This window comes from Schistocerca serialis, unplaced genomic scaffold (assembly GCF_023864345.2).
Source record: "Schistocerca serialis cubense isolate TAMUIC-IGC-003099 unplaced genomic scaffold, iqSchSeri2.2 HiC_scaffold_850, whole genome shotgun sequence".
NCBI classification, from domain to species: Eukaryota; Metazoa; Arthropoda; class Insecta; order Orthoptera; family Acrididae; genus Schistocerca; species Schistocerca serialis.
Window position 1 is genome coordinate 66,235 of NW_026048464.1, and position 8,279 is coordinate 74,513.

Consider the following 8,279-nt stretch of genomic DNA (forward strand, 5'->3'; position numbering starts at 1 on the left):
GTTGAGTCACAGATAGACACAACAAAAAGACTGTCAAACAATGTTGTTGTGCCCAGTTGGGACTCAACATCTCCACTATAAGGCGAGTAGCAATCTATTCTTTTCATAATATTGCTTTATTAAATCCCAGATTTTCCATTATTTTATTACTATGTTTTATTTTGAGCCTCTCCTTCTATTTACTATTTGTTAAGAAAGTCCTATGTGTTTTAATCATGAGTGTAATTAATTTGATATTAATACACGGAGTGATGGTATACTTACATAGAGGATTGATTAGATCATGTTGTTTACTATATCTATACATACACTGAGGGGAGACTGTTTGGATTGTGTTGTTCCTGGATTTATCAGACAACAAGGAGATGACCCATTGGTGTACAAGGGAGTAGTTAAGATCATGTTGTATTTTAGATCTATACAGTTTGAGGTGTGTTCATTACTTTAGGGAGAACAGTCAGTTACGCTCTTTGCCCTTCTAAACAATGAAAGATGATTATGACATTTAATGAACACTTTTATTAATAGTTAAGTTTCACACAGCATATTGTCAGAGCAATGTTTTATTATTATGTGCAGCTAATACAAGGTACATGGGCGCAGCACATCCGCAAGACAGGATGAAGGGTTTCACATGTCCACCTGCTATGGGCCACTTGTTCTTTGATGCTGCAGCTTGGAGGTGTGTTGCAGACATCTAAGAACAGTACTCATAATAACAATAGTGATGTCATAGAAGCAAGAACAAAAAAAAGTTTTAAAAAGTTTTGCTTGTCAAATTGTGTTCTTATTGTACATGATATTTGTTTCCAAACATTTGTGATATGATTGCAAGATATTACAATAGCATACATATCTGATGACAATTGGTGAAACGTGTAAAGATGCTTACATACATTGGTGTTGAAACAAGAACTATTGTTGGTCAATACGTAAAAATGAGAACGATTCCAGCAGTCTTTCAGCTTCTAACACCGAAGACAGTGCAAGGAGAAATTCATTAGCAAGAGCAGAAGCACAGTTATCCAGATTTTTACTACCTGGTATGGATAGTAGTTAATTTTATGAAATAGGCGACCACAGAGAACATATTACACAACAACAAGGGGTAACCCAAAAATATATAAATTACATACCATTCTGGCTCAGTTCCATGACAAGATTGAGTAAGAAATTTACCACTCAGTTTTGGTGCCCTTGTTAAGGAATTGAATATAGTCGTGACAGAGTACAATAATGAGAAGAATTTTTTTTTAATCATCTAGAAGAAATTCAAGCAATATGCTGTTGTCCTTTACAAGGAGTGTCAACAGCTACCAATAATTTACAGTGTAAGTGCTATTAAAAAAGACACTGACCACAAAAAAAGAGAAGAAATTATGTGTAATCAGTCAGTTAACAGTTATTTTTGACTACACCAATGGAGTCCAACTTGGAAGAAGTTTGATCAGTCCACGAGTCAGAAGAGCAATGAGGGCAGTTTGTACAATCTCCGACTGTCATGACAGCTTCATTAAAACACATCAGTAATGGCCTTCTGTGCTGCCTCGCCAGAACCCACCAACCTTCCAGTTTCGGCGATCAATTCAAGTCAGACGACACGATGTAAATAGCAGGGGGTTACCTTCATACCAGCAGTTCATCAAAAGAAGATGCACTTCTACACAACTCTGGCAAGTGATAATTGTGATAAACACTTTGTTTTCTACTTTTTTGAGTGGGTTTGCATGATAATAACTCAACATTGAGCAATTTATGGATGAGTGATTTTCTTTTAAACTACTAGTTCATGTTTGTGATATGGCACTGCAACAAGACTAAGCTATCTCTTCTTAGAAGTATGTTGTATGCCTGTGGTTACCCTTAGAATGGAGGGAAATTTGCCAGAAATATTTAGAAAGTTGGAAGAATTAACTGGCAATGGCAAGGCTTCTATAGCATTATGAAATAACTTTAATACCTCTAGTACTGAATTAAAAATTGACTCAAATAATAAGACAGCTAACAGTAATATTTAAATTTCAGAATTACAGACAGCTGCAACAACTTTAAAATGGGAGTTGCAAACAGAGGTGAAAAATCAATGTAATCAAGTACTAAATGAGGTCAATGAACAATTTTGTGAATTAAATAATGATATGAAACAAATGAAAGACCTTATGGAACATTGAGCGAATCTCAGACATCGAAGAAACGCTAAATGTATTAGAACAGACTAAAGATTCAAATGTAATGATTAGTTCCTAACTTACTTTTAATAGTTTGAAGGAACAAATAAACAAATCCATAAAACCTTATCTGATAGGTTAGACCAGTTATAAACTAATACTTGTACTCATATTAGATAGACATTTAAGACAGAGTCAGTGAATGACAATGATAGGTGTCCTAGTGAGTGTTCTAAGTCAGAATATCAACAATCTTTATTTTATAAGGAATGTGCTCATGAAGATTCTACTCAGGAACACAGTGCTTGTCAAGGAAGAGTGATTAATAAGAAAGATATTAAAGAGCATGGTAGTTTTAAGCTTTATGATAATAAGAATGTGAACATTTATGGATATGCAGAGGTAGGTTTAAATTAGGTGTACATATTACATGAGCTGTTATGTGAATCATGGGCTACAAAAAGAAAGGCTCACGAGTAATGGATTTTGTGTAATCTCTGACATTCTACATTATCTAAAGGTAGTGCATGGCTAGTACAAAGTGTATTGTTTAATGTGATTTAGGACATATCTATTGTTCAAACTAGTGTGGTGGTTATGTTATTTTATGCTGAGGGCACACATCATTGCTGCTGATGTGGTGTTCCTCACACAACCATTGGCAGAACCAGAAAGACTTTTATTTAGTTCATAAGCTGATTATTAAGATGTTTGTATTTTTTTATTTTATTTTCTAACCTGAGGACCATTAGCTTTATTAGGGATTTATTTATTTACTGTAAAACTTGAAGAAATAAACCAGTAAGTTCTTCACACATTACAATGGACCATATAAAACAGTTGGGATTCCCCATCCTAAAGTTTGGTTTTTGAAGGTCCCAGGGCAGATCAACAAAAAGGTTTACATATCATCAATATGGTGTTAAAAATTTAGACCCTCAGGAGAATGTGCAATCTTTGCTTATTTGATGGAGTGAGACTGCCATGTCCTGACGTAGTTGCTTCAGCCTTTCATATTTTGTTTCCCCCACAGCATTTTCTTGTACTCTTACCATCTCTACTGTCTGTTAATGAATTTTCCTTCTATAGGGTGGTGCACGATAAGTCACCTGATTTGTTTCATGAATAACACATTTGTTGTTGACAAGATTTGTAATTCACTGATGTGGAAGTAAAGAATACAGCTTGGAAATACAACCTAATGAATCACATGTTCAATATGACTGCCATTTTGGTTTACAACTTCTTCAAATCGCACATGTGCATTTGTGATGACTCTCCAACACACATCTTCTGGAATGGCGCGGCATAACTCAACAATGATGGCCCTACGTTGCACTGCATTTTCAGGTTTTCTGTGGTACGCCTTCTCTTTAAGGAACCCCTAAATGTTAATGTCCGGGCTGTGGGGCAGCCACATTCTTAATGCAGCATAACGTTCTGGAAATCTGTTTGACAATGCCCTAAGGCCAAGTCTTTCGTGTAGGACATCAAGCACAATGTTGGCAGTATGGGGGCGTGCTCCATCCTGCTGCAATGGAAGACATGAGGCCACGAGTTGAGGAAATAACTGGTTTTGCAGCATGTGTAAATAGTGTTCACTGGTTACTGTAGCATTGAAGAAGAATTGACCGATTATTCCATGGCTTCACATCGCAACCCACATGCACACTTTCTCCCCGTAGGTGTCTTTCATGTGGATTATTCATGATGGTTCACGTGCACAGAATTGTTCACAACACCATTCACATAAAAATAAGCTTACCGTAGTCAGAAAAACATGTGTTTTTTAGCACTGCCTCTTGGTCTTGCTCAATTGCCCACCTTGCAAACTGCAGTCTCCACTCCTTATCTCTCACAGTAAGCTTATGCACAACAGTCATCTTGTATGGATACCAGCGAAGATTGGATTGAATAATTCTTTGTACAAATTGGCGTGAAATTCCCAACTCGGCACTGGCTCTTCTTGTTGATTTACTTGGACTACGAGATAAAACCACTTGAACTGTTCCAACGTTTTGCGGCGAATGTACAGTATGTGTATGCAGCCGCTGATACTCCAAAACAGATCCAGTATCTTCAATTTTTTTTTTTTTTTTAAAAATCTGCATATTTTCTGTGAGCTGGGAGCCCACTGTGTGCCGAAAAGAGCAAGAAACCTTCTCTGTGTCAATGTAATATTGTTCGTCGCTGCGAACAATAACACAATCTTTGTCTTTTGTGTGACGCTCAACCGTCCTTTGCCCGCCATTGCAGCAAACTGAAATGGTGGACTCACTATGGAACAATAAACTTGCAATGACATCTGGTGAAATTTCCACAAACTGCATGAAGATGAGCGTACTATTTGAAAGCTATTGCCCCAATAGTATACTTGTAGGATCAAAATTCAATCAGGTGACTTATCGTGCGCTACCCTGTATTATCATATCTTAGTAATATAAACCAAATATAAGATGCAGAGAATCAGAATCACAAGAGTGATTATTCCATCAAAGACTGACATGAACTATCACAGACGTAAAATTAAGTTAATTAGTGAGTAAATATTACTTAAATTTTTTAAAGTAATTTTCTGAGTCAAACAACACAGTCTTGATTAGGTTCTTAAATGGAAACTTAAAGATATTTTTTCACTGAATATGTATGTGTGCATCACCATGCATAAATTCAAGAAAACAGTAATCGTCATACAGATATTTTGTAGTACTGGACTTGTAATAATTTTTGTGTGGTATATTAACTACTGTAAGTGATTGGGTAATTCCAACCCCTAGTTTAGTGGTTCTCAAATTGTTTTCCTTTGGGCTCCTCTTCAAGAGGAAAAATAGTATCAGCGCCTCCCCCTCCCCCCCCTCCCAAGCCCATTTAATCAAGAACAATAGTAATTTTTTTATATTTTCTTTGCCTTACTCTCTGTTTCATCAAATTCAATTTTGAAAGATCTTACAAAACAGAAACCAAAACAACATGAATTATTATAATGAAAATACAGAACAAATTGTTTATCTTTATCACATTTTCATTTACTCAGAAATTATGATACGAGCAATATTTACAACTCAGCAAACAAGCATTACGAGAGAATTTTACAAATTTAAATTACAAAGTTCAGTGTGATGGATTAGTTTGATTTTGACAAGAAAGTTTCTCAAGATGTGATGTAATAGCAGTAACAGTAGCTTGAAGTTCTTTCCTTGCATTCAGTCTTGAATGGTTGTTCAACTTCATAGATGACAAAAACCCAGAAAGCCAGCCTTGTACAAGTAAGTTGTTGCAAAAGGAGTCAGGATCTCCATCACATTGTGCCTCATCGTAGGTAATATCTTGCTAATATGTATCCAAAACTCCAACAAAGACACTTCATTAAACATACTCTTCAGTGAAGTATCACAACTGAGTTCCATAAACCGTTCTTGCCCTTTTATATCTAGACAAGATGGTCCAGGAGCATTTTTGAATGGACTTTTAATCCAATTAACTTTATCAAAATTGTGGCTGAAATATATTTTGGAGCAAACTTTCAATGTCGCAAAATGATGATGAATTCAGGCTTTTGACATAAATGTTTTCTGAGTATGGTACTGCGTCATAAAGTATAAAACTGTTGCTGCTGGAGAAAAACCAAAGTTTTGGCCATGGTTGCAGTGGCCTTCTTCTGGCCAGCAGACCCAGAAGCCACTGCAACCGTGGCCGAAACATTGGTTTTTCTCCAGCAGCAGTAGTTAGCTACATTATGAAACGGTACCATGCCCAGAAAACTTTTATGTCGACTGACTCTGGCTGCGGAAGCCTACGCAATTATAATTCAGGCTTTTATCTCCATTGGAAGTATCGGATAATTTGTGTCCTCTTACAGTGACTGTAGACTAGGGAACATACCTACTAACCTACTTTCCATTTGGTTTTGCCACACCCTAAATTTCTTTGTGAATGCCTTCACTTTTTCATTCCAAGATATTACAGCTGCCTGATTACCTTGAAGTGAAGTGTTCAGAACAATTAGTTTCTCAAAAAGGTCAGTGAGGTAAGCCATGTTCCATACAATACTCCTGTGGCTGAAAAAATGCTGAAGAGTGACTTTTCTCCTTTAAGAAATAGAATACCTCAGTTCAAATAGTCTTTTTAGTACTCTATCCTTTGAAAGATCCTGAATATTGTTAAAAAAGAGCAACTGAGTGTGTTCAGCTCACACCCCCTTACACAGCACTTTAAAATGCCTTGAATTTATAGCTTTTGCCTTAATAATATTAACTGTTTCCATAATGATTTACATCACTTCATGAACGGGTGGGCTAAGTTCTTTAGTGGCCAGAGCCTCTCAATGTTTCGTGAGCGAGTCCACACTGCATCAGAAGCTCACAGCTTACAGACGCTGAGTGAGCTCCATTGAGCATACTGGGCACCTATTCCACGACATGTCATTTTGATTAAAAAAAGTATTGATCACATCAAAAAGTCTTTGAGCTGTAGTGGTTTTCACTACTGACTCAGAGAAAAACCAATTTGTCTCAAATGTTACACTTATCAACAAAATAAGCATGAGCAATCAAATTATCATCTTTCATGAAAATCAGTTGCTTCATCCACTTAAAACGCAAAATAATTGTTACACAATTTATTGATTAATTGTTCAAATAAGTCATCAGAAATGTCTATAATTCTTCTATTCACTGTATCATTCGAGACAGGAATACTTTGCAGCCATTGAGAAAATGAATCACCAAACATTGTCAATACTATATCAATAACTTCTGGTAAAACTAAGAGTATCTGCAACTGTGTGTGGTTTCTTGCAATTGTAATACTATGCGAAATCTGGAAAGAAGGTAAAGAGACCTTAGAAGTCGCAATCATTGTTTTATTAAAAAATTTCTGGGTAGATAATAAACATTTATCAATAGTTTCCTGGCAAAAATTCTTTTGGTTACCCATTAATTCAGAATGTATGGTTTCAAGATGTCTCTCTATTAATTCACAATGTATGGCTTCAAGATGTCTCTTTAACTTACTAGGCTTCCTGCTATAGCTGTTAAAATGGTTAAACAAATTACACATGACTGACTGTAGTTTTCATGAAGCCTAGCAATAAATAGTTTTCATCATATCTTCCTCGTTTTCACCCTTGAAGTATCTCCCGAGGCTTCAAGATACATAATACAAAGCTTGCATTGTGCACAATAATTAAGGAAACAATCATAGTGCAGCTGACCATGGGCAATTCCACTGACTGGTGACATTGCCCAGCTAACCTGATCATTTCAAATACTGCTAAAAATATGACTTCAGTTTCATTGCCACCAATCATCAAAATTCAATTCAAATCAACAGCATTTTTTATGTTCAAAGGAAAAGATAAATGTTAATTGTCTGTGACTAAGATTTTTCTTTATTATTACACATACTGTGCCTCCCCCCCCCCCCCTTTTGCACCCGCCATGGGGGTTGTGCCCCACAGTCTGAGAACCACTGCCAAGATGATCTTACCTCATAAAAATTTACACTGGTAACCGTACAACTACACCAGCCATACTCTATTACCAAAACAAATTTTTTTGTTATTATCTTTTCACTGGCCCACAATAGGGCATGTTAGGATCACATTTTGGGACCTGCATAGGTAAAGCTGACAAAGTCCGTTCTGTAAGGTATGCTGAACATCTTGACCATCCAGCTCCTCAATGAAGAATTTGTCAGGGAGGGAATCTTGGGGTGGGGATTGGTATGGCAATCAGTCTTGGGGTATGTCTTCTTTCTTTCTTCAGTGCTAACACTCATAGTCCTTTCTTCTCCTTTCTTCCTTCTCCAATAGGAGTACCAGCTCTAATCCACCACTACCCATATTCAATAGTTTCTATCACAGAAACCCATCTTCGTTTCTTTTCACACTGTGATGCCCAAACCTGTTCTTACAGGAATGCCCAAGGGGTAAAAGACACAAACACACACAACCACCACCACTACCATAGCAGTTCAAATTATGTACTATCACATCTTTAGGTTTGATTCTGGAATTTTCAGGCATAAAAGGCATGAATATTGTAGGAAATCATATCAATGTAATGTGTTGCATGTTGGAAACACTACTGGTGGAATGGAAGGGAACTGCAC